The sequence below is a fragment of the Tachyglossus aculeatus genome, chromosome 10 (assembly GCF_015852505.1).
Source record: "Tachyglossus aculeatus isolate mTacAcu1 chromosome 10, mTacAcu1.pri, whole genome shotgun sequence".
In the NCBI taxonomy this organism is placed as follows: Eukaryota; Metazoa; Chordata; class Mammalia; order Monotremata; family Tachyglossidae; genus Tachyglossus; species Tachyglossus aculeatus.
Genome location: NC_052075.1, coordinates 48,075,403 through 48,103,223, shown reverse-complemented (window position 1 = coordinate 48,103,223; position 27,821 = coordinate 48,075,403). Strand labels below are relative to the sequence as shown.

At 48.0% G+C, this 27,821-nt stretch overlaps 1 protein-coding gene across 1 annotated transcript in view; it reads right to left on the bottom strand.

Annotated features, from left to right (window-relative positions):
• Positions 1 to 23,486, bottom strand: part of CHRM2 (cholinergic receptor muscarinic 2) — a 106,014-nt gene extending 82,528 nt beyond the window's left edge. Inside the window, exon 1 of the mRNA XM_038753211.1 lies at positions 23,447 to 23,486. The gene's annotated coding sequence lies outside the window, so the exon portion shown is untranslated. The remainder of the gene's footprint in view (positions 1 to 23,446) is intronic.
• Positions 23,487 to 27,821: the final 4,335 nt, after the last annotated feature.

Below are 27,821 nucleotides of genomic sequence, written 5' to 3'. Positions count from 1 at the left end.
GTCAGTAGGATCTGGGTTCCAATCCTGGTCCTCCACTTGTCTGTTGTATGACCTTGGACAAGTCACTTGACTTCTCCGGGCCTCAGTTCCCTTGCCTGCAAAATGCAGCGTGGCTCAGTGGAAAGAGACCGGGCTTGGGAGTCAGAGATCAATGGTTCAAATCCCCGCTCTGCCAATTGTCAGCTGTGTGACTTTGGGCAAGTCACTTCACGTCTCTGGGCCTCAGTTACCTCATCTGTAAAATGGGGATTAAGATTAAGATTAAGATTGAGCCCGTTGTTGGGTAGGGACCATCTCTATATGTTGCCGATTTGTACTTCCCAAGTGATTAGTACAGTGCTCTGCACACAGTAAGCACTCAATAAATACGATTGAATGAGTGAATGAACGAATAAAAATGGGAATTCAATCCCTGTTCCCCCTCCTACTCTGAATTTGAGTCCCATGTGGGACCTAATTATCCTAAGTCTACCCCAGCACTTAGTACAGTGCTTGGCACAAAATAAGCACTTAACAGCACAATTACAATTATTTTCATTAATGGTATTACTCACCCTGTGAGTCCCATGTGATTCAGGGTTTATGTCCAACCTGATTAACTTGAAGCTACTCCTGTACTTAGAACAGTGCTTGACGTAAAGTAAGTGCTTAACAAATACCACTGCGATTATTAACTATTACTGCTTAAGGCTCCCCTTTCAATCCAAGAGAGCAAACAACAGAAGACTGAAATTTTCCTATAGATTCTCATGGATGCAGTCTATCCATCAATCAGTCAATCGTATTTATTGAGTGCTTAATGTGCGCGGAGCACGTACGAAGCATTTGGTCTGTTTCACGTACCACACATCCTTCTTGCTATCTTTTTACACTCGCTCATTCATAAACAAGCAAGTTTAGCACCTTAGTGGGGAATGTGACTTGCCTGTGAAATAGTCTTACAAAGAAAAATGGAACCCCAACAAAAAAATTCTCACAAATGAACACAGGAAACGGTTTTGTCTCCCAGCTGATCACCGCCCCGTCTGTCCAGTGAAACCATACCCCTCAGTGAGCAGCAGCAATCAATCAATCAATCAATCGTATTTATTGAGCGCTTACTGTGTGCAGAGCACTGTACTAAGCACTTGGGAAGTACAAGCTGGCAACATATAGAGACAGTCCCTACCCAACAGTGGGCTCCCAGTCTAGAAGGGGGAGACAGAGATCAAAGCCAAACATACTAACAAAATAAAATAAATAGAATAGATAGGTACAAGTAAAATAAATAAATAAATAAATAGAGTAATAAATATGTACAAACATATATACATATATTTATTATATTATATTTCTATTTATTTTATTTTGTTAGTATGTTTGGGTTTGTTCTCTGTCTCCCCCCTTTTAGACTGTGAGCCCACTGTTGGGTAGGGACTGTCTCTATATGTTGCCAACTTGTACTTCCCAAGCGCTTAGGACAGTGCTCTGCACACAGTAAGCGCTCAATAAATACGATTGATGATGATGATGATGATGATATACAGCAGTAGTCTTGTGATGGGGTGCCGGAGGAGTGGGTCGGTGTCTACAACTCTCTCTTTCTAGCTGGAGCAGGGACTTAGATTAATAATTATAGGTTTGGTTTCCTCCTACCCTTCTCCACATTTTTGATAAACTTCAAAACGTTAAAACCTGGTCTGCTATGTGCTCTTGGGCAAGTCACTTAACTTCTCTGTGCCTCGGTTACCTCATCTGTAAAATGGAGATTAAATCCTCCTCCTTCTTACTTAGACTGGGAGACTAATGTGGGACAGGGACTATGTCCAACCTGGTTATTTTGTATCTACCCCAGCGCTCAGTACAGTGCCTGACACATGGTAAGTACTTAACAAGTAACACACACACACAAAACCTAAGAATTGAAAATTCATCTGGTCCATGCAGACGTGTTTATAGTCGGGTGAAGCTATTTTCCATGATTGAAGCCTAATATTCCTTCTGATCAAATCTGCTGCTTTTTCCTGGATTCCATCCATTCGGCTGCATAAAACTGTTAATGAAAAGCACAAACTGAAGCTCTAACCGCATCGGGCTTGAGTAACGAAAACTTGTCACTTCCCTGCGGTGTAATGGGACACCTCATTTTCTTGACAAAGTATAAAGAAAGCCTTTTATCCAAAGGTCTCAAATTCAATCAAGATAATTGAACTGCACATATTAAAGGAAGCAATATTCACCAAAATGTCAAACGTTTCATCCAATGGGGCATTTCTCAAGGGTATAGTCTAGAAGTAACTCTTTCTGCACATCTACTTTTTCTCCAACATATTGTGGCTTTAAAAAATCCATCATGGATTTATCCAGGGCAACTTGCTTAGTCTGATTTCCTTCTACATCCCTCTTTGACCTTTCTATCTGTTTAGCGGACACCATTTGAGGCAATTCCCACCACAAATTCTGCCTCTTTTCAAGTCTTCTTCTTCAAAACAACCTTTGGATCCTGGCTTTCCTCTTAGTAGACTCCTTTTGATAACATTTCCCCTATTCCTTGAGGATTTCTCTCCACCTCTTAAACATTTTCCCCTCTCCCTGCTGACCAAGTCACTTGAATTCTCCAAGGACACCGAGGACAGAGCTTCCCTTGGCCCCCACCAATGCTTACTAAGCTAAAAAGTACAAAATCAACCATCTCTGACTGAGTAAATGGGTGAGGAACAGCCTTGCCCGCTGCTTTTGAGGCCTCAAAGGTATTCCACTCTGAATCCAGAGACGGCACCTGATTTTCCTACCAGTCATTGCACGATGGATACCACTGGATGAGCGAGTGGGGATGTCTCCGTGTCGACCATCACCACTACCGCAAAAAACAACTAAGTGCACGGCCTGCGGATGGTAGGGCAACCTCTTCTATGAACCACTGGTGCCTGAGCCACGTTCACATAAATGTCGAAGGATGAGAAAAGGTCCCTAGCTGCTTTCATCGGTTAAAAGTTCAAGTGTAAAAGTGTGCAAGTGATTTCTCTCTCAGACCCTGAAGCTCTTGGACATGGTTTCACTGCTGGCAGTGTCATCCTCAAAATGAGACAACTCTACTTCAGTTGGTCTCTACCATTTTTCTATTGATCACCAGTATTTATAAAGGACTGAGGTCGCTCATCTGAAAAACGGAGATTCAAATTGGGAGCCCCATGTGGGATAAGGACTGTGTCCAACCTGATTAGCTTGTATCTACCCCAGCACTTAGAACAGTGCTTGACATATAGTAAACGCTTGATAAATACCATTATTAAGGTCTGTCTGTGTACAGTGCCTGGAACATAGTAAGTATTCTTAATAAATACCATAATTAGATTCAAATAAATTACCCAGCCGACCCAACCGGCCATCTCTGTCATGATCTCTAGATTGTAAGCTACTTGTGTGCTGGGAACGTGTCCGTCAACTCTGTTGCATTGTACTCTCCCAAGCGTTCAGAACAGTGCTCTGCACACAGATGCACTCAATAAGTACCATGACTGATTGATGATGGGAGTCCATCGGTTGCTCTCCGAGGTGGCTGTTAAAAGAAAACACTACACTGCCGGCATCCGTGATAATTACCATGATCACCATGAACATCACAGAATTTTCCATTTCAGATTAGACTATCCTTCAAGTTTGGGATCCAACGGTGGCTAACATCTGCGGGTCCCAGAAGGCACAGGCTCCTTATCAGGTGAGATGATGTAGTCTAGCTGGGCCCTGACAGTTTTGGCATGAAGAATGTTCCTTCTTCTGGACTGAAGGGAACACAACAGTGTCTGCGTCAAGAAGAAAAGGAGACAGCAAAAGCCTCTGGATCAACTCTTAGTCCCTGAGTGTAACTTTGGCCAAACTGTTCAGCCTGACTCAGACTGCGTCTCCATATGTGCTCCAACTACCACTCAGCCCACATACTTCGGTCGTCTAATACCATCCTACTCACTGTACCTCGATCTTGTCTATTTCACCGCCGACCGCTCACCCATTCCCTGCCTCTGGCCTGGACCACCCTCCCTCTTCATAACAGACAGACGATCGCTCTCCCCACCTTCAAAGCCTTATTGAAGACACATCTCCTCCAAGAGGCCTTCCCTGACTAAGCCCTTATTACCTCTTAATCCACTCCCTTCCACATCAATTGACTGATGTTTTGTTTTCTGTCTCCCCCTTCTAGACTGTGAGCCCATTGTTGGGCAGGGACTGTCTCTATATGCTGCCGACTTCTACTTCCCAAGCGCTTAGTACAGTGCTCTGCACACAATTAGCGCTCAATAAATACGATTGAATGAATGTATTGACAAGCCTTCTCTTTCTCTCATAATTAACCCATCAATCAATAGATGGTATTTATTGAGTCTTGACTGTGTGCAGTACACTATACTAATGACTTGGGAGAGTTCAGTATGCTAGAGTTGGCAGTCACAATTTCCACCTACAAGGGGTTTACAGTCTAAAGAGGAACTACCATGTTGAGAAGAGAGCTATTTTTTAATTTCTACAGAGAATCGAGAGATGTGGGCAGTATTTACAGAACCAGGATAAGGAGAGGTGGCAAAACTCTACAGACAAAGAAAAATTATTGAAAAGAATGACAAAGTGGGGAGGGGAGGGTGAAGAAATGAGTTTAATCATCACTTTGGCATCCTTAGTGCATGCTATGTGTTAAGCCCTGGGGTAGCTACAGGATTGTTCTAATCCCACTGGTTCAACTGACTTACCATCTAAGAGAAAAAGAGAGAGAGAGAGAGACAGAGAGAGAGAGAGAGAGAGAGAGAGAGAGAGGGAGAGAGAAAGAGAAAGAGCAGGTATCTATGTTAAAGATGAGAAGCAGAATGGCCTAGTGGATAGACTACAGAACTGGAAGTCAGGAGGACCTGGGTTCTAATCCCAGCTCTGCCATTTGTCTACCGTGTGACATTGGGCAAGTCATTTCACTTCTCTATGCCTCAGTTCCCTCATCTCTAAAATGGGCATTAATGCCGTGAGCCCATTGTGGGACATGGACTGTGTCCAACTTGATTAACTTGTATCTCCCCCAGGGCTTAGTACAGTGCCTGGTACATAGTAAGTGCTTAACAAATATTATAAAAGGGTTTTTTTTCCATCGAAAATGTCAGGGATCTCTTCCTTGAGGGCAGGAATTGTTTTCTCGTACTATTGTACTCTCCCAAGTGCTTAGTACAGTGTTCTGCACACACAGTTAGTGCTTTATCATCATCATCATCAATCGTATTTATTGAGCGCTTACTGTGTGCAGAGCACTGTACTAAGCGCTTGGGAAGTACAAGTTGGCAACATATAGAGACAGTCCCTACCCAACAGTGGGCTCACAGTCTAAAAGGGGGGCTCAGAACCACTGATTGATTTATTGTTCTTGATAGTCTCTACCCACGGGAGCAAGAAGAACCTAGTTTCTAATTCCAGCTCTGCCATTTGTCTGCTGTGTGACCTTGGGAAAGTCACTTCATTTCTCTGTGCCTCAGTTACCTCATCTGTAAAATGAAGATTAAGATTGTGAGCCCCATGTGGGACATGGTTTGTGTCCAACCAGTTTAGCTTTTATCTACTCCACAGCTTAGTACACTGCCTGGCACATAGTAAGCGCTTACCAAATACCATTAAAATACAACAAAAAGTACAGACTTGCCCAGGAAAAAGTACCAGAAATTCATTCAGGGACAATCTGGCCAAAAGAAAGCATCACACAAACCAGTTTGTGGAAGTCTGTCCTGAAACTAGAGTACTTTTTTGGAGAAAAAAGTGTGGTATTTGTTAAGACTTACTATTTGCCAAGCACTGTACTAAGCACTGCAGCTGATGAGAGTATATGAAGATTGGACACAGTCACTGTCTCACATAGGACTCGCAGTCTGAGGAAGAGGTGACCTGTTATTTAATCCCTACTTTACAGACAAGGAAATTGAGGTTCAGAGAAGTTCAGTAACGTGACCAAGATCACACAGCAGGCAAGTGGCAGAGTCAGAATTAGAACCCAGGTCCTCTGACTCTCAAGTCCATGCTTTTTCCACTAGGCCACACTGCTTCACTGACCCCTAAATCCTTCCCACTTCCTTCAAAGCCTTTGCATCCAGGTCCCTCTGCACACAGGTGTTGTGTCTGAGCCATGAAAATACACATCAGGGTTGCAGTGGAGGGAGGCTGGACATCAATCAGTCAATCATATTTATTGAACACTGACTATTTGCAGAGCACTGTACTAAGGGCTTGGGGGAGTGCAATATAACAGAGTAGGTAGATATGTTCCCTGTCTACAACAAATTTACAGCCTTGCCACAACAATCCCAAAGATATCTGATCTCATATCTGTCAGAAACTGAGGGCAGACCAGCTGAAGATCAGGCTGTTTAGTATGAAACCAGACAAAGAGACAACCTGAGTAGAAGGCTCGAATGCAGACTGCTTGGTATGCAAAAGATTCTGGGTACAATTGGCAATCAAGGTAATGGACCAGAAACTAAAAAATGCCTTGTGAAAGGTTGGACGGAGTTATATAGAGTGGGCAATGAAGACTGCAATTCAATCACTCGCTGTGCATGAACACAACAGGGAATTAGAATTATGAATTTCAGAAACAAAACAGATCACAAATGAACTAGGGAAGAGAATGACATTTATCGAGAAAGGGGTATGGATGGACAATCATCGAGTTAATTCATCTTTGGAAAAAAGTCACAACCCAAGAACCGAATTCAGGTCCCGAAGTGGCCCTGGATCCTTGTTAACTCCCTGGCTGAAATGAGGAGGAGGAAAGAATGACTGGGAAGTGCTTTGAGTTCCCTGAAACCCACGGGCTAGATAAATCCTGGCTGTATTTTGGCTCCATTACCCATCCTCTTGAAAAGTCCTGGAAGGATTTCACTATTTCCATTGGACTGTCTCACCCCCTGCCTGTAAAGGGAGCCAAGAGCCAACATTCCACCCCCGTGAGGTTATTGATCCCAACCCCCGCCCCCGCCAGGACCAGGGCACAAATCAACATCTTGGCTGCGCAGAGGGCGAATCCAAATTTTGACCACTCGCTCTTGGAAATGGGTGGCCAGCGCGTTCGAAACCTCCACTGTCCCTGTTCCTCCTCGTCGCGAACGTCTTCCGGCCTCCTGCTAAGTTCACTCCCATCTCCCCAGTCGAGAGGCCTCGTAAGAGAGGAGCGGCTGTTTCTTTTACTTCTCGATCACCGCCCCTCCGCCTCCCAAAATAACTTTGCTAGCTCCTTTCCAACATTCTGCCGGAGAACAACGCGTTCCCGGGATGAGTGACAGTGCCCTGAGAGCATTCTATCACCTCTCAGCAAACATTTCTGATGCCCAAGAACCGCTGATCCCCCAACCCCACAGCGTGATGCCCCAGACAGCCCCCAGACTCACGTCACCCCAACACCCCATGTCTCCCCCCACCCCACGTGGACGGAGCTGATAGGTGGGTTGTCGATCTCACATACATTCGCGGTCCACATCCTTACCTCCTCCTGGATGATGGCATGGAAAGGGAGGACGAGTCAAAAAAGGTCCCTAATTTCTCCGAGGCTTTAAACCCAATTTCCCCTCAGGGGCAGCGGCAGAGCCAACTTGGCTGCAAGCTAGCTGACAGAAGTCCCTCACGATCTCATGAATTGCTCAAGCCAAAGGGCAAGCGGTGGCTTTGGATTAAAATTAAAAATAAAAAAAAATAGTTCCAATCGGTATAGTTTCACTCCCTCCTGCAACTGAATTTATATTCCACCAGCCTCCGGAGAGTAAATACAATGTGCAATTTACTTGTTTGTGTCTTTTCAATCATTCTTGATTGGGTGGAGCGGGAATTTTTCAACCTTCCTTTGAAAATACCGTTCGGGGGATGGTGAGCCCCTGGTTCCTGTGTCGGAGGTTTTCTGGTGAGCCAAAGGGATGGTGGATAGGGAAATTCAGGCAACTCTGAAGGGGACAGAGTAAACCTTAATAGCAGACAACAAGGCAATGAGTCCCTTTCTAGTCAAGAGACCCAGCAGATACTTGAAGCAAACAACATAACAGGCAGATTGTTCTCATCCTCTTACTAACCCAAACACAACCAAAAGGCTGCTGAGAAGTAGCAGAGTCGGCTGCCAATCGATCAATTAGAGGGAATTTTTGAGACTCTACAGAGTGCAGAACACTGTACTGAGCTCATGGGTGAATATGCAAGATCTTAGGCTCCTTGACAGCAGGAATCTACCAGCTCTATATTATTGCTCTCTCCCAAGTGCATCGTACAGTGCTCTCTGCACATAGTAAACTCTCGATGAATACCTTAAGATCAGGGGTCGTGTCTCCCAATTCTATCATATCGTATGCTCCCAAGAGCTTAGTTAAGTGCTTGGCCTGCAGTGCACACTCAATAAATACCACTGATTGATTAATTGATAAAAAAAATATTATTTGAGCTCGTCGTGGGCAGGGAACATGTCTACTAATCCTGCTATATTGTACTCTCCCAAGTATTTAGTAAGGTGCTCTGCACAAAGTAAGTACTCAATAAATACAGTTGAATAGAGTAAGCAGACACGGTCCCCGTACTCAGCAAAGCAAGCAAACAGGAAAATAAATTACATGTAGGGGAAGCAACCGAGTATAAAGATAGGAACATGAGTGAAGTACGGAAAAGTCTAAAATCAAATGCTGTAAAGTCCTGTACCAAAGTCATTTGGATTCCACCTTCCCTGTCTCTTTTTTTAAGTCTGAGTCCTAATTAAAAAGGAATCTGGTCTGAATGCAAATTTGGGTGAGGTTGATGGAAAGGAGTGATGAATAACGATAACTTAAACTCCCATAGTGGCATAGAGGGAAAGAAAAAGGATTGCACTCTCAAAGCAGGACTGAGAAGTAAGGAAGTAAATGTGATTATCCCCAATTTCCAGCAGTCAGGCTGTGAGACAGACTGGATAAGTGGTTTTGCCATGGGCCCAGGAAAGTGGAGGAGACCACTGTACTAAGCACTTGGCAAAAAAAAGGGTGATGATTAGACACCAATTCTGGCTCTCAAAGGTAATGTCACCTAAAATCTGAAAACTTCCTGGGAGAAATGGAACTTTCCAAGTCACACTAAAGGAATACGAACCCACTGTGGGACAGGAACTGTATCTGATCTGATTGAATCTGCCCCAGTGCTTAGCAAAGTGCTAAGCCTTGGTCCTTCTCTTCCAAGCCTGCAGCTAGGATATCCAGACCACTCACACCTACAGGAGGGTCCAGAGACCACCCACCCTCTAGGGGATAAGCCTGATGTTCCTTCAAAGGAGCCAAGGGGGAAGGGGTTGGGGACTCCAGGAGCCAAAAAGTTTCTTCAGAGAAGAGGAACACAACCAGAAAGTCAGCTGATTCACGGAATCCATTAGACTGGAAACTCTTCGAGTGCAGGGACCTTGGGATTTTACTTCTGTCGTATTCTCCCCAGGGCCTGGTTCAGTGCTCTGCCCACTGATGACAGATAGAAGATAATGATGACACTGTTCTAAGCGCTGGGGGGGGGATACAAGGTGATCATGTTGTCCCATGTGGGGCTCACAGTCTTCATCCTCATTTTACAGATGAGAGAACTGAGGCGCAAAGAAGTTAAGTGACTTAACCAAGGTCACACAGCAGACATGTGGGGGAGTCAGGATTAGCACCCATGACCTCTGACTCCCAAGCCCAGGCTCTTGCCACTGATCCACGACTCTCCTAAGTGCTTAGTATGGTGCTCTGCACACAGTAAGTGCTCAATAAATACAACTGAAGGAATGAACTCCACTACTCCATGCTGCCTCCCTAAAGGAATACAGATGATTCATTATAAAAAGCTGCCTAGGTGGGATGGAACAGAGTACCTCTGAAATTACAGAGCTGAGGTGAGGTCGATTAAGTGGCTGAACTTGTCATTTGTCAGTGGAGTTTTTGAAATTGCCATTTCCAGCTGCTGGTGGAGATTGAAGCACCCAGAAGAGCAGATTCAGTTAGCAACCCTGTGTCCTAATAACTGAACCTCTAAAGGAACTCAGATTGTCTCTTCTTGGTCCCCAACTCAGAAGGTTATCTTGCAGAGAACTTGGGGAGTTTCATCTCAACTGAAGATGATTATAATGCACACATTCTGCTGCTGACTAAAAGCCTGATTCGCCTGAGGGATAAGAGTATAGGAATGATGATTGTAACTTACCCATTCCAGACTCTCTCAAGCACGGCAAGGAAAGCAGGGAAAGTGGCCCCATTGGGCCCCTTGGCTTGGTCTCTTTCAGAAGCAGAGAAGCAGGGAAACCTGGGTTTCACTCATTCAATCATATTTATTGAGCGCTTACTGTGTGCAGAGCACTGTACTTAGCGCTTGGTTTCACAAATCACCACTGTAGCAGCTCATTGTGGGTAGGGAACGTCAGCAAACTCTCCCAAGAGCTTAGTACAGTGCTCCACACACAGGAAGTGCTCGGGAAATACCATCGATTGACAGAAGTGGTTGGGAGGGAGGGAGGTTGGTAGCAGGACTTTGGAGAAAAGAAAAACTGGAAGGCTCGGCCCTTTTTTCTCCCTCTTCCTGGGGTGATGTTTCAGGAAGTATCTCTTAGTTAATCTTTGAGGACAAGTACCTCAATTGTACTTTACTAGAGTAATGTGTTCTTACTCAGTTGAACTCTAGTACAGTGCTCTGCACACCTTAGTTGCTCAGTCGCTACTATTGATTGGCAGGCGATCGGTCTGGAGATGGCGAGTCATTTTCCTGACCGCTTCTTGGGCCACCGTCCATTTCAGCCCCTCCCAGTTGATCGCTGGTAACCCTGTGAACCATCCACTTCTCCCCTTACTGTCGACCCCTGGGCCCAGCCACGCTGGAAAGATGCTACCCCTCCCTCAAGGCAATGCGGCCTAGTGGAAAGAGCACAGGTCTGGAAGTCTTTTGTATTGTACTCTCCCAGATGGTCAGTACAGTCGGCACATAATACACACTCAGTAAATAGCATTGATGATGAGTCAGAAGACTTGGGTTTTCATCCCAGCTCTGCCGCTTGCCTGTTGTGTGGCCTTGGGCAAGTCATTTCATTTCTCTGGGCCTCAGTTTCCTCATCTGCAAGATGGGAATTCAATACTTGTTCTCCCCACTCCCCTTTAGTCTGTGAGCCCCACGTTGGACAGGGACTGCATCTGCCCCGATTACTCTCTATCTACCACAGTGCTTGATGGAAAGCAAGTGCTTAACAAACACCACGGTTATTATCTTTGCCACATCATACAGCATTTCTGAAAATGCTTCCCTCCAGTAGGGCAGGGTGGGGGGCAGAAGGTTGGAAGAGAGCCGACATCCATAAATATGGTAAAGAAGTGCCGTCTTGCCAGATAGAAACCAAGAGATCTAAATTCAATCATTACTAAAATGAAGGAACTAAAGAGAGTGGGAACATATATCCCCTGACACCTACCTATCGAGCAGGAGCAATTAAGCAGCATCAGAGATTTAGAAAGAGAAAAGGGACCCAAGAGAACCTGAGTCTAGCATGGCCCAGCCCATCCTTGGGACAAAAAAAAGGCATGTGGTATTTTAATAGCATATGAAGAAGCGTCACATCAAAGAGAAAGAAGCCGACAGACCTCCTCTCTTTCTTCATGAACCCACTCCAGAGACATCAAATATAACCCTCAACCTCATGGGGCCAGAAAGGTATTTCTTCTAAATATGGCCACAATGGTAATGGGTAAGGAATTGGGAATGACAATTTTAATCACGAATATATTTTTTTCAGAGACAGGAAGAGTAGGGTTAACCAACACGCTGCTGCTAGGGAAGGGCTCCCCGCCCCTCCTTCACCTGTCCCGCCTCCTCCCGCCATGCACTAAGTCTACCTGAGATTCTGGTCAGCTCAACTGACTGTCAAAGTGGAAAGGGCATCTAAATAGCCTGATAGGCATTCATTCATTCATTCATTCATTCAATTGTATTTATTGAGTGCTTACTGTGTGCAGAGCACTGTACTAAGCGCTTGGGAAGTACAAGTTGGGAACAAATAGAGATGGTCCCTACCCAACAATGGGCTCACAGCATCCTCCAGTTCAAAACTGTGTTTAGGTGGTTCTTTGAAGAAAGAGACAGAGACAGTCTTCGAGACAGAGCAGAGAAACAGGCAGAGAGAAGCAAAGGCAGACAGAGACATTCAGAGACAAAAATAGAGTGAAAGGGACAGTCAGAGAGAGAGAGAGAGAGAGAGAGAGAGAAAGAGAAAGAGAGAAAAAAGAAGAAGAAGAAACATCCATTCTGGGAAGAGCTACAGAGCACTAGATTTTCCCTGAAGTTAGATCTCTTTGCCTGGAGTTTCCTGCAGTGAGTTTGTAAAAATAAACCACGGGAGAGACTTTCCATGCATATGTGGCCTCAACTACTACCTCAGCGTAGTTGACTCCCAAGACCAACCTTCATCTCTCTTCTCCCTGGCAAATTTGCATCTCCTCCTGCCTCAGGACAGGCACTTGTTATTTGCAGCATCAGCTATTTTCCCCAAGATGCAAGTGTTTAGAATCCTGTTTCTAAAAAGTCATGGATTTTTAATCACTGATTGACTGGGTGCCTTTGGCCCAGTTGCTTACCCTCTCTGGGCTTCAGCTTCCTCATTCTTCCAAGGGCCCCAGGAAATCTTCCACGACAGGCAACACCAATCAATCAGTGGTATTTAACTGAGTCCTTTTAGACTACAGACTAAGCACTTGGAAAAGTACAGTAGAATAGGTAGACTGGATTCCTACCCTCAAGGACCTTGCAATCTAGCAGGGGAGGTAGATGTAAAAAAAATTATGGGTAGAATCATCTTCACTCTGAAGGTTGACTCTGCTAAACATCACCTGGCTCCCAAAATGAGGAATTCAGTATGTATCCTCATGACACCAATTGATGCTAAGAGGGTTGGTGAGGAGGAATAGAACAGGAACAGCAACAGGAAACCAGGTAGGAATGTCAGGCCATAAGACAAATGAAGCCACTTCAATTGCTGTGTGACCTTGGGCAAGTTGCTTCACTTCTCTAGGCTTCATCTGTAAAATGGGATTAAGAGTGTGAGCCCCACATGGATTATGGACTGTGTCCAACTTGATCAGCTTGGTTCTTTCCCAGCACTTAGTATAATGCCTATCTCACAGTTACTGCTTAACAAGTACCATAAAAAAGCCTTGGGCAAGTCACTTAACTTTGCTGTAGACCTCAGCTTCCCCATCTGTAAAATGAGGATCAAATACCTGTCCTCCCTCCCTTTTAGACTATGAGCTGCAGATTGAGCAGAGACTGTCTGACGACACTAGGGACTGGTCATCCGAGAATTTCCCCAAACTCTGCTGGAGCTGTTGATATTTTCTGCCTGCACAGCTTCCAGGTGTAACGAACTGCAGCTGGGCATCTCCTATAGTGGAAAGAAGTGGGCAGAAGTGGGAGTTTAGAAGGTAATTGTAACGGTGTCTACTGAGTGCCTATTGAATGCAATGCACTGTACTAAACACTTGGGCAATACGACAGAAGCCAATCACCCATGTTTGCCCCACAGGGAGCTTATAATAATAATGATGGCATTTGTTAAGCACTTCCTATGTGTGAAGCACTGTTCTAAGTGCTTGGGGGATACAAAGTGATCAGGTTGTCCCATCTGGGGCTCGCAATCTTCATTCCCGTTTTACAGATGAGGTAACTGAGGCTCAGAGAAGTGAAGTGACTTGCCCAAGGTCACAAAACAGACATGTGGTGGAGCCGGGATTAGAACCCATGACCTCTGACTCCCAAGCCCGTGCTCTTTCCACTGAGCCACGCTGCTTCTGCTTATTAAAGGTTTAGAAAACAGTGTAAGACACTCCTCCCTGTGACAGAGGACAGTAAAGGTGATTCACAGGCAGTGATTGACAGATATCTGTTGAGCGCCTATTGAATGTGATTCACTGTACCAAGCACTTGGATGATACGACAGAAGTAAATCACCCATTTTTGCCCCACCCCTTGATTACCTTGTACTTACCCCAGCGCTTAGAACAGTGCTTGGCACATAGTAAGCACTTAACAAATGCCATCATTATTATTACTATTATTCCCCCAACCGGGTGCTTATCACAGTGACGATAAAGATTAAACCAACAGAGACAGATGAAGTGACAGTAAGGTACTTGCTGACTGATTGCAAGAATGATGACTTTCTCCTTATTAAGGGTTTGGAAGACAATATAAGACGACCCCACCCTCACCCCTCCTGTGTTTGAGGACAGTAAAGGTGATTGATGGACAATTATTCCCGCCCTTCAAAGCCTAACTGAAGGCACATCTCCTCCAAGAGGCCTTCCCTGACTAAGCCCACCTTTCGTCTTCTCCCTTTCCCTTCTGAGTCACCGTGACTTTCTCTCTTTATTCATCCCCTCATCCCAGGCCCACAGCACTTACATACCTATCTGTAATTTATTTATATTAATGCCTGTCTTCCCTTCTAGACTGTAAGCTCGTTGCCTCCAGGGAATGTGTCTGCTGATTGTTATATTGTACGCTCCCAAGGACTCAGTACTGTGCTCTGCTCACAGTAGGTGCTCAATAAATACGATTAAATGAATGAATGACAGGAGGCTGGCTGCTGGACAGATATGCAGCATCAACAGGGAGGTTTAAGGCTCTCAGGACAGGGAGTTCAGCATCCAGAGGAAATGTACTTTGCAGGCCAGCTCTAGATATAGAGGGAATGTCTCTATCCATTCTCTGAGCCAAACCAGCTGCAAGGCCTTGAAGCACCCGGGAAAGAGCCTTAAAACCACCAACTCTCGTCCCTGACTGATTTCATAGGGAAGTGAGAAAGACCTAGTATTTACCTGAATTTGGAACCTAGAAGCTGAGAATTTGGACTTGCTGTAAATATTTCAGGGGATGGTTTCAAACGTTTTAATGCTTTCTGACTGAGGCTTCAGTGATGCTGTTAATAATAATAATAATAATAATAATAATAATAATAATAATGTTTGTTAAGTGCTTTCTCTGAGCCAGGCACTGTACTAAGCGCTGGGGTGGATACAAACAAATCTAGTTGGATACAGTCCTTGTCCCCCATGTGGGGCTCGCAGACTCGAGCCCCATTTTACAGATGAGGTAACTGAGAAGCGAAGTGAATTGTCCAACATCGCATAGCAGACGAGTGGTGGAGTTGGGATTAGAACCCAGGTCCCTCTGATTCCCAGGCCCGTGTTTTACCTGCTCGGCCATTCTGCTGCGATCAAGTGGTGGACAGTGGGGGCGGGAGGAAGGGAGATTTGGAGAGATCTCTTTTAAGGCTTACCCATTATACAGGACTTTGGGGGATCACTTTGAGGTTGAAGGACAAACATTTTAAACTGCCATCCTGGCCACTTGAAGAACAAAGCCTTCCACAAACATTTAGCGAGCTCTTGTCTCCAACCCTGCCAACTCTCCCTCTACTCAGAGTCAAACGATGAAAAGAAGGTAATATAATACAACACACCTCCCAACCCTAAGAATCGTAACTTGAATAATAGGGGTATTTGTTAAGAATTTACTATCTACCAAGCACTGAAGTAAAGTGCTGGGGAAAATACAACATAAATGGATATGGAACAGTCCTTGCCAGTGAGTCAGTCAGATTTTATAATAATAATAATGATGGCATTTGTTAAGCACATACTATGTGCAAAGCACTGTTCTAAGTGCTAGGGGGGATACAAGGTGATCACGTTGTCCCACGTTGGGCTCACAGTCTTCATCACCATTTTACAGATGAGGTAACTGAGGCTCAGAGAAGTTAAGTGACTTGCCCAAGGTCACACAGCAGACATGTTGGGGAGCCAGGATTAGAACCCATGACCCCTGACTCCCAAGCCCATGATGTTTCCACTGAGCCACGCTGCTTCACTGCCAAGCCCTGTGTATAACAGAACAATAAGCAGACAAATCCTCTGCGCACAGTGAACTTACAGTCTAGCAGGGAGATGGACATTAATATAAATACATAAATAAATGAGGATCACAGTCCAATCAATTGGTGGTATTTACTGAGTGGTTGCCGTGTGTAGAGAGCGTAGTAACAAGTGCTTTGGCAGGTAAAATACAGCAGAGTTGGTAGATATGATCCCTGCACAAAACAAGCTTATGGGGGAAGGAGAGAAGGTATTAAATTCCCATTTAACAGATGAGGAGGTTAACTGACTTGCTCAAGGTCACATGGCAAAACTGGGATTAGAAGCCAGGTTCTCTGACTCCCTCCTCCAAAGAAATAGATCTGACATTCCTACTACTTCCCAGTACGCACAAGGAGTTTACATGGGCCTTTTTCCTTAAAAGAGGGCTTAGAAGATAGGACCCACGGCTTGATTAGAGGAATCCCCTCCATGGGATTAAGGACTGTAAGAGTGATACGAGAGCCCAATTTCTGTGCCTGGAGACTAGTAGGGTGGAAAAAGCCAGGGAAGTGGGCGGGGAAGGGAGGGGAGAAGGAATGGAAAACTAGTAATTTCACCTATCTCACCACCGACACCTTATCCACGTCTTTCCTCTGTCATGGAACTCCATCCCACTTCATATCCTACAGATGATCATTCTCCCTGCCTTCGAAGCCTTGTTCAAATCACATCTCCTCCAAGAAGCCTTCCCCAACTAAGCCCTCATTTCCCGCATTCCAACTACGTTCTGCACCACCCTTGCATTTGGATTTATAGATCTTGTACCTGAGAAGTAATGTGACTCAGTGGAAAGAGCACAGGCTTTGGAGTCAGAGGTCATGGGTTCCAATCCCAGCTCCACCACTTGTCAGCTGGGTGACTTTGGGCAAGTCACTTAACTTCTCTGGGCCTCAGTTACCTCATCTGTAAAATGGGGATTAAGACTGTGAGCCCCCGTGGGACAACCTGATCACCTTGTAACGTCCCCAGAGCTTAGAACACTGCTTTGCACATAGTAAGCACTTGGTAAAATGCCATTATTATTATTATTATTACTCTTAAAGCACTTGCTATTCACCCCACCCTCAGCCCCACAGCACTTGTGGACAGATCCATAGTTTATTTTAATGTCTATCTCCCTCTCTAGACTGTAAGGTCTTTGTGGGCAGGGATCATAACTACTGATTTTGTTGTGTTGTACTTTTCCAGGCACTTACTACAGTGCCCTGCACACAGTAAATGCCCAATAAATACCACTGATTGATTGCTACTCAATCATTGATTGAATGAGAAGCAGCATGGCTCAGTGGAAAGAGCGCGGGCTTGGGAGTCAGAGGTCATGGGTTCTAATCCCGGCTCTGCCGCTGGTCAGCTGTGTGACTTCGGGCAAGTCACTTAACTTTTCTGTGCCTCAGTTCCCTCATCCGGAAAATGGGGATTAAGACTGTGAGCCCTACGTGGGACATCCTGATCACCTTGTATCTCCCCCAGTGCTTAGAACAGTGCATGGCACATAGTAAGCGCTTAACAAATACCAAAATTATTATTATTATTACCCCAATACTTAGAACAGTGTTTGGCACAAAGCACTTAACAAATGCCATCATTATTATTATTATTATTATTATTATTATTATTATTATTATTATTATTCCCCCAACCTGGTGCTTAACACAGTGACGATAAAGATTAAACCAGCAGAGACAGATGAAGTGATGGTAGGGTACTTGCTGATTGATTGCAAGAACTATGACTTTTCCCTTTTAGCAGATGCTAAAAACATGTTAAACAGTTGTAACCAAAACAAAATGCAGGATTTCCATTAAGAACAGTGCAGTAATATGTCTTCAGGAGAATTATTCTTCTAGGTTTGAAGGGAACTCCCTCTCTTGCGGGTGGGGAGAAGAAAGAGCAGTTTTCTTCCAAGCACATTAAAACTCTCTGTCACCCACAGAAAAAAAAACAAAAAACCCCCAAAAACTATTCAATTGTGGCAGGCTTCCAGGAGAGAGACAGTGTGGCCCTGCCTGAAGACAGGGGAACGAGATGCTGTTTGGTCTAGTGGAAAGGGGCCTGGGTCTGGGAATCAGAAGCCCTGAGTTCTAATCTTGGTTCCTCCACTTGCCTGTTTTGTGACCTTGGATGAGTCACTTCAGTTCTCTGAGCTTCAGTTTCCTCATTTGGGAAATGAGGATTAAATATTTATTCTCCCCTTCTCCTTGTGGGACAGGGATTGTGTCTGATCTGACTGTATTTTATGAACCTCAAGCATGGCACATATAAGTGCTAACAAATACCATTATTATCAACCAATCACATGTAATAATCAATTACTGTGTGCAGAGCACCGTACTAAACCTTTGCAGAGTTGGTTAGACACAGTCCCCACGCACAACAAGCTTACGGTCTAGAGGATTATTACTTATTCAATGACCTTTCAAAGTCCTTCCAGTCCTCAGATTCTGTGTAACCAAGAGAAGTTAGGTCCTCAATTCCATTTCCCACCTTTAGTATCCTACTCACCATGTTCGCTTGGCTTTCAAATGGAACTTTGAATTGTTTACTGTCTTTGGGGAGGGAGTCCCCATCCCTGAGTTTGTCACCAGAGGGTGACAAACTCTGTGAGACCAGGTTAGGAAACAAGCAAGCCACCGAGCCCCCTTAAAGGGCTGTCAGTGGGGTGGGGGTGGGGGGGTGTTTCGGTGCTCAATAAGGAACTGCTTAATGCAAAGGGTTCCCCCTGTTTGGGGGGCCATATCGCCATGGAAACAGAAGCAATGAAGATGATGATGTGGCTCAAAACTTTCAAAATGGGGAGGAAAGCAAGGAGGGAGGGAGTGAAGGCAAAGGAAGAGGGGAAGAGGAAAGGGAAAGAGGAGGGAAAGAGAGGAAAGAGAGAGAGAGAGCATAGGAATAGGAAGAGGAAGAAGGAGAAGGGAGAGGAGAAAGGAGGAAGGAGAGAAGGGACAGGATGAGGAAATAAAGGAAGAGAGGGAAGGAAAGGGGGAAGGAAAAGGAGGAGGATGATGGAGAGGAAAAGAGGGGATGAAATGGCGAAAGGGGGAGAGAGAGGGAGAGAAGGAAAGGAGGGGGAGTGAGTAAAGGAGGAGGAAGAAGGAAGACAGGGAAGGAGAGTGAGAGGGATAGGAAGGAGAGGTGCGGAGACTAGAGGAGAAAAAGAGTGCAAATCAAGGAAATGAGTGGAGGGAGGGCAAGCCTCGTGGATTTTTTCTCTGCAGATGTCACACACACAAACACACACCTAAACACGCACAGAGGGCTCAGAAGTCAGGGCTCAAGACTCAGGAGTCAGGACTTGGAGTTAAGGGTTCAAGGTTCCAAGTTGAGAGCTCAGCTCTCAAGTCTCAGGGCTCCGAGTTCAGGGTCACAACCTGGAGGCAGAGGGTGGAGGGAGGGAACCCCCAACATCGCAAATCCAGTTCTGGACCTTGGGCTCTCCTAGGAGAAGGGTTTCCCCCGGAGGGAGCTGGGGTGCAGGCCCTGGCTGCACCGTTGGAGAGCGAGCGACAACACAGTGCGGTGAGCAGAGACTTCTCCATCACAGCCCTGGGAGCAGGCGCTGGGACTCCTGGGACCCTGCCTGGGATCTTGTCTGGGGCCCTGATGAGACCAGGACCCCGAGGGGGAAAGGGACATGGGGGATGAGGGGGCTGAAGGAGAAAGGGTCCCCTGGAGCTGCCAAGGGAAAACAAAGACAAAACTCGACCCAAGCTAGGTCAAGTGAGAAAAGTGAAGCAACTGGGGAAACAAAGACCGTGCCGGGCTCCAACCAAAGGCCGCCTATCAGGTAGGGCGAGAAAGAATAGAGAGGGCCAAGAAGATGAGAGACAGTCTCAGTCTCTCTCTCTCTCCCTCTGTCTCTACCCCTTCTCTCTCCTTCTGTCTCTTCCCCCTTCTCTCTCCCTCTATCTCTTCCCCCTTCTTTCTCCCTGTCTCTTCCTCTTCTTTCTCTTTCACTCTGTCTCTCCCCATCTGTCTCTCTCCCCATCTCTCCCCCCTCAGTGTCTCTCTGCCTCTCCCCCTCTCTGTGCCTCTCTGACTCACCTCCTCTATCCTGTCTCGGTCTCTCTCCCTGTTTCTTTCCCCCTCTTCCTCTGCCTCTGCCCCTCTCTGTCTCTCCCTGCCTCTCCCCTCTCTACCCCTGCCCCTGTCTCTCCCCCTCTGCCTCTCTGACCCCCCTCCTCTTTCCCTTTCTCTGCCTCCCTGTTTCTTTCCTCCTTTCCCTCTGCTTCTCCCTCTCTCTCCCTCTGTCTGTCCATCTATCTCTCTCTCCCTGTCCCCAACTCCCCTCCGGGTCCCTGGAGCACCCTAAGTGGATGCCAAGTCCCCCTGAGCGAGCAGTCAGGAGGAGGTGACCAGTTGGTTCTTCTCCACACCGCCCGCTCAGCCCCGGGCTCGGACGCCGTGGTATTTGTTAAGCGCTTACAATGTGCCAAGCACTGTTCTAAGCGCTGGGGTAGATACAAGGTCATCCGATTGTCCCACGTGGGGCTCAGTCTTAATCCCCATTTTACAGATGAGGTAACTGAAGCACAGAGAAGTTAAGTGACTTGCCCAAGGTCACACAGCAGACAAGTAGCAGAGCGGGAGTAGAACCCATGACCTCTGACTCCCAAGCCTGTGATCCTTCCACTAAACCACGCTGATCCTGTGGACCCCACATCGCCACCCCACCCGAGGCGACTGAGACCCTCCCCACCCTGCCCGGCCCGATTTTGGGGAGGTTCGGGCCATGGTGGGCATCTCTTTGGACACAGCCCCCTCCCCTCCCCAGAATCTCCCCCAGCGTCCTGATTAAGCCCGGGACACGACTTGCGGCTCTCTCTGTCTCTGTCTCTGTGTGTAATCAATCAATCAATCAATCGTATTTATTGAGCGCTTACTGTGTGCAGAGCACTGTACTAAGCGCTTGAGAAGTACAAGCTGGCAACATATAGAGACGATCCCTACCCAACAGTGGGCTCACAGTCTAGAAGGGGGAGACAGAGAACAAAACCAAACATACTAACAAAATAAAATAAATAGAATAGATATGTACAAGATAAATAAATAAATAAATAGAGTAATAAATATGCACAAAGTGTTTCTCTCTCCCGTTAGGTCTGTCTGTCTTGCACACACAAGTGGCCGTAGACAGACACACACACACACACACACACACTCTCTCTCTCTCTCTCTCTCTCTCTCTCTCTCTCTCTCCCAGGCCCTGGCAGACCACGGACAGGGACAGGGACACACGAAACTCCTCCGTGTGACATTGGGGGTTCGCACAGGTTCGGCCCTGCTCCCCCCTGGCCTGGGTTCGGGATGGTGGGGAGTGGGAGAGGTGCTGGGGGTCTCTCGTGCTATATCATTCATTCATTTACTCGTATTTATTGAGCGCTTACTGGGTGCAGAGCACTGTACTAAGCGCTTGGGAAGTCCAAGTTGGCAACATATAGAGACGGTCCCTACCCAACAGCGGGCTCACAGTCTAGAAGCAGCCCTCGCTCTATACGGGCCTGGAGGGCGGGTGCCGATGGGGAAAGTGTCTGGGGGCGCCCCTGGGAGAAGCAAAGAGCCCCCCGACACACACACACACACACACACACACACACACACACACACACACACGGAGAAGCAGCGTGGCTCAATGGAAAGAGAGCCCGGGCTTTGGAGTCAGAGGTCATGGGTTCATACCCCAGCTCCACCACATGTCGGCTGTGTGACCTTGGGCAAGTCACTTAACTTCTCTGAGCCTCAGTTACCTCATCTGTAAAATGGGGACTAAGACTGTGAGCCCCACGTGGGACAACCTGACCACCTTGTATCCCCCCCCACCGCTCAGAACAGTGCTTTGCACATAGTAAGCGCTTAACAAATGCCATCATTATTATTATTATTACACGGCAAGGCAGGACCCCCAGTCCAGCGGCCCAACCCAGGGAGACCCGGGCCAGCGTGGCTCAGTGGGTGGAGCCCAGGCTTGGAAGTCAGAGGACCTGAGTTCTAATCCCGCCTCCGCCACTTGTCTGCTGTGTGACCTTGAACAAGTCGCTTCACTTCTCTGGGCCTCCGTTCCCTCATCTGTAAAACGGGGATGAAGACTGTGGGTCCCACGTGGGACAACCTGCTTACCTTGGATCTACCCCAGCACTTAGAACAGTGCTTGGCACATAGTAAGCGCTTAACCAATACCATTGTTATTATTACTATGAAAGAGGGTCCAAGGGGACCCTGGCCGCTCCCGGAGGTGGGGGGTGGGGGTGCCTCGTCTCCCCACACCCCGCAACTGGCGCGCCTGCCAACGGGGACATGCCCAGAAGGTGGGGGGACTACTAGGTGCGCGTGTGTGTGTGTGTGTGTGACCAAGGTACAGCAGGTGCCACAAGGGATCCAACGAGGGGCAGTTCTGAGTTTGGGGAAACGGGTAGGAGGCAGAGAGCGGACTGGCTAGGGGCCCGGTAGCCCCTGGGGGCGAGGGCACCCCGGCCAGGGGGCGAGGGCACCCCGCGCCAACTCCCTGCCCCCCGGCCCCAGGGGAGGGGACGGGAGGGGAGGAGCAGAGGAGAGAGGAGAGGAGAGAGGAAAAGAGAAGAGGAGAGAGGAGAGGGGAGGGGGGGAGAGGGGAGAGAAGGAGAGGAGAGGGGAGAGAAGGAGAGGAGAGGGGAGAGGAGGAGAGAAGAGAGGAAGAGAGGAGGAGAAGGGAGAAGAGAGAGGAGGAGAGGGGAGAAGACAGAGAGGAGAGAGGGAGAGAGGAGAAGAGAGAAGAGGAGAGGAGAGGGGAGAGAAGGAGAGGAGAGGGGAGAGGAGGAGAGGAGAGGGGAGAGAAGGAGAGGGGAGGGGAGAGGAGGAGAGGAGAGAGGAAGAGAGGAGGAGAAGAGAGAGGAGAGAAGGAGAGGAGAGAAGAGAGAAGAGAGAGGAAGAGAGAAGAGAGGGGAGAAGAGAGGAGAAGAGAGGGGAGAAGAGGGGAGAAGAGAGGACAGGAAAGAGGAAGAGAGGAGAGGGGAGAAGATATGAGAGGAGAGGAGAGAAGAGAGGAGAGAGGAGGGGCGGGGACGGGGAGAGGAGAGGGGAGAAGACAGGAGAGGAGAGAAGAGAGAGAAGAAGAGGAGAGAGGAGGAGAGAGGAGGAGAAGAGAGAGGAAGAGAGGAGAGAGGAGAAGAGAGGAGGGGAGAGGCTGGCCGGGTCAAGGGGTCGGGTTGGGGAGGGGGGGTCCCTGGGCGGCCGTAGCGGTTGGCTCCGGCGGGGGGCGGGGGGCGCGGGGCGTCGGGGTCCGCCGGTCCTCAGGGGGGGCCCCGCTCCCTTGGCCCCCCTTCCCCCCCCCCGGTCGGGCCCCCGGCCCAACCACCGCAGTCTCCAGAGACGTGCCGCCCCGCGTTGAGCCCCGCGCCGAGCCCCGGCGGCCCCCGGCCCCTCGGGGGTCCCCCCGGTGCCCCCCGTGGCCCGGTGCGGGGGTGGCCCTCCTCCCGAGCCCGGAGTGTCCTCGCCCCCCGAAGCCCCCCTCGGTGCCCCCGGCCCACCCAGCCCACCCAGCGGCCTCCTACCTCCCATCCAGGTGGCAGCGGAGGGTCCGGGCGGGGGGCGGCTCGGGGGGCGGCTCGGGGGGCTCTCAGGGGGCCGAGCCAGCCCCCGGCTCCCTGCCGCCCGTCATCTTCCGAGAGGAAAAGGAGAAGAGGAGCTGAGTGGGGGCCCTGACACCCCTCACCCCGGGGGAGGGAGAAGGGAGGGGAGGGGAGGGAGAGCCAGAGGAGGGGGAGGAGGGAGGACGGGGGAGGAGGGGGCTGCCGGCGGCTGGAGGTTGTCTGGTCCTCGGACAGGTTTGTGCTCCCGCTCTCTCTCCCTTATACACATACACAAGCACACTCCCTCTCTCTCTCTCTCTCTCTCTCTCTCTCTCACACACACACACACACACACACACACACACTCGTACACAAATATACACACGCACACTCTCTCCCACTTACACTCTCTCTCCCTCTCTTACACACACACACATACACACTCCCTCTCTCTCATACACATATACACAGGCACACTCTCTCCCTCTCTCTTACACTCTCTCTCCCTCTCTCTTACATACATACACACACACTCCCTCTCTCTCATACACACGCACACTCTCTCCCTCCCTCCCTCTCTCCCTCTCTTACACATTCTCTCTCTCAAACACACACTCTCTCATCATCATCATGCACACATACACACACGCACACTTTCATTCTCTCTCATACACATATACACATACACACTCCCTCATAAACATATACACACGCACACTCACTCCCTCTCTCTTTCGCTCTCTCTCCCTCTCTCACTCTCTCTCCCTCTCTCTTACACACACATACGCACTCACACTTCCTCTCTCATACACACATACACACGCACACTCTCTCCCTCCCTCCCTCTCTCTTACACATTCTCCCTCTAACACACACACTCTCTCTCATAAACATATACACACGCACACCCTCTCATACACATATACACACGCACACTCTCTCCATCTCTTACACCCTCTCCCTCTCATACACACATACACACGCACACTCTCTCCCTCCCTCCCTCTCTCCCTCTCTTACACATCCTCCTTCTCAAACACACACTCTCTCTCATCATCGTCTTCATGCACACATACACACACGCACACTCACTCTCTCTCTTGTACACATATACACACGCACACCCTCTCCCTCTCTCTCACAGTCTCCCAGCGTGGTTCAGTGGAAAGAGCCCGGGCTTTGGAGTCAGAGGCCAGGGGTTCAAGTCCCGGCTCTGCCAATTGTCAGCTGCGTGACTTTGGGCAAGTCACTTCACTTCTCTGGGCCTCAGTTCCCCCATCTGTAAAATGGGGATGAAGACTGTGAGCCCCCCCGTGGGACAACCTGATCACCTTGTAACCTCCCCAGCGCTTAGAACAGTGCTTGGCACAGAGTAAGCGCTTAATAAATGCCATCATTATTATTACACACACATAACACACACACTTCCTCCCTCTCCCTTATACAGATACACACGCACACTCTCTCCCTCTGTCTTAAACACATACACTCTCTCTTACACAAACACAGACACACACACACACACACACACACACACGAGACTTCTTTCCTCAGGTGACTCTCCAATCTCCTTGCTAAGCCGTCCCCCCCGGATCCCCCCAGGAGGAGACCCCAAGGGCAGGGTGACGTCCACCCCTGGATTGTGGGTTTCGGGCCTGCTGTGACCCGGGGGTCCGCCGGACAGGGATGCAGCCCACCGCCCACCCTCAGGCCTTCCCGGGGCCACTGGACTCCATGTGTGTCTGTGTGCGTCTCTCTGGATGTCCGTGGGGGTGTGTGTTTCCTCATTTGTGGGAGTGTGTATGTATGATGTGCACTGAGTGACTAGGTGTAATAATAATAATGGTGACATTTATTAAGCGCTTACTATGTGCAAGGCACTATTCTAAGCGCTGGGGAAGTTACAACGTGATCAGGTTGTCCCACGGGGGGCTCACAGTCTTCATCCCCATTTTACAGATGTGGTAACTGAGGCCCAGAGAAGTGAAGTGACTTGCCCAGAGTCACACAGTTGACAATTGGCAGAGCCGGGATTAGAACCCATGACCTCTGACTCCAAAGCCCGGGCTCTTTCCACTGAGCCACGCTGCATACACGCTGCTGTGTATGTGTAAATGTGTGTGTGTGTTTGTCTATGCATCTCTCTGGGTGTGTGTGGGTGTGTGTTTGTGTCTGGGTGTGTGGGGTGTCTGTGCGTCTCTCTGGGTGTCAGTGGGGGTGTGTGTATCTGGGTGCGTGTGTGTCTCCGTATATGTGGGAGTGTGTATGCGCGATGTGCACTGGGTGACTGTCTATGTGTGTGTCTGGGTGTGTGTCTGTGCGTCTCTCTGGGTGTCTGTGGGAGTGTGTATGCGCGATGTGCACTGGGTGACTGTGTGTATGTGTGTGTCTGGTGTGTGTCTGAGAGTCTCTCTGGGTGTCTGTGGGCGTGTGTGTGTCTGGGTGCGTGTGTGTCCCCGTATATGTGGGAGTGTGTATGCGCGATGTGCACTGGGTGACTATGTGTATGTGTAAAGGTGTGTATGTGGGTGGGTGTGTCTGGGTATGTCTGTGCGTCTCTCTGGGTGTCTGTGGGTGTGTGTGTGTCTGGGTGCGTGTGTGTCTCCGTATATGTGGGAGTGTGTATGCGCGATGTGCACTGGGTGACTGTGTGTATGTGTAAAGGTGTGTATGTGGGTGTCTGGGTGTGTGTCTGTGCGTCTCTCTGGGTGTCTGCGGGGGTGTGTATACGCGATGTGCACTCGGTGACTCGTGTGCTTGTGTGTGTGTGTGTGTGTGTGTGTAAATGTGTGTATGCACGCGCGCTTAATCAGCGACAACGGGGAAGGCGATTTTGGGAGAGAACATTTCCAATTTTCTCTCAATATGCTAGGATTTGTGGCCGTTGAAGGCTCTACGCCAGTAAGAGCCTTCCTGCTTGCTGATTTGGTGTCATCCCTGAATAACAGGAGGACCGCTCCTCCTCCTCCTCCTCCTCCTCCCCATCCTCCCCTTTTACTCCGCACCATCAGAAGCCTTCACCTACCATTTTCACCTCAGAATAATAATAATACTATTTGTCAAGCGCTTCCTAAGTGCCAAGCACTGTTCTAAACGCTGACAATCCCCCCAAGACGGGCCCCTCCCCGTAACCTTCCCTGTAGCTCCAATTTGGCAACGCTTCCAACACGCGAGCCCTGAAATAAAACATCGGGTAGGACCCGGTTCTTAGTTGATTGCGGACGTCTGATTCCTTACGCTCCTGCTGGAAAACTATTATTGCAGTAAATGCAGTTTACTTTTCAAACGGGCGATTGGGCTGAAAAAATCATGGGCTACTTGTTTCCTTGGCATAAGGATAAACGCATTAAAGAGGGAGATACATTTTTTTTTACGCTAGTGAATTCTCCTTGCAGAGAGTACATTCCTCTTTAATTAACAGTCATTAGACCGGTAAGTATTTATTGAGCTTTGGGGGAACGTGCGCTTCTAATGAAAAATAATCTGAATGCAGACATTTTGTGGCTGGATCGATGCTGGGATTTTTTTTAAAGCAAACACAGGCACCGCCTTCCTCGAAAGTGTAAGTTGACTTGTGGGGATTTCTATTCTAACCTTGTGATAGTAATAATAGTAATGATGATGATAATGATGGCATCTGTTAAGCTCTTATGTGCAAAGCACTGTTCTAAGCGCTGGGGAGGATACAAGGTGATCAGGTTGTCCCCTCGAGGGGCTCACAGCCTTAATCCACATTTTACAGATGAGGTAACAGGCACAGAGAAGTGACTTGCCCAAAGTCACACAGTTGACAAGTGGTGGAGCCGGGATCAATCAATCGTATTTATTGAGCGCTTGCTGTGTGCAGAGCACTGTACTAAGCGCTTGGGAAGTACAAGTTGGCAACATATAGAGACAGTCCCTACCCAACAGTGGGCTCACAGTCTAGAAGGGAGACAGAGAACAAAACCAAACATATTAACAAAATAAAATAAATAGAATAGATATGTACAAGTAAAATAAATAAATAAATAGAGTAATAAGAACCCATGACCTCTGACTCCCAAGCCCGGGCTCTTTCCACTGAGCCACACTGCTTCTCACCTTGTGATAGTCTTGCAATCTGTTCCTACTGAAATATTTGGGCAGAGGAGACAACCGAATGTGTTCGGTGACAGTTTACTAGGTGGAAATGTAGGGAAACCCTGTTTTCCTTTGTGTTGAGGGACTATCAAGTCAGCCTCTCCCCACTTTTAAGGATCACCCCCTTCTATAACTATTTCCAACTTTCATTGCATCCATCTGGTTCTGTTGTTCATATGTTTATATCTTTATTCTCTATTGCTTCCTCCTACTTTTCATTTCTTTTCATGTCTGC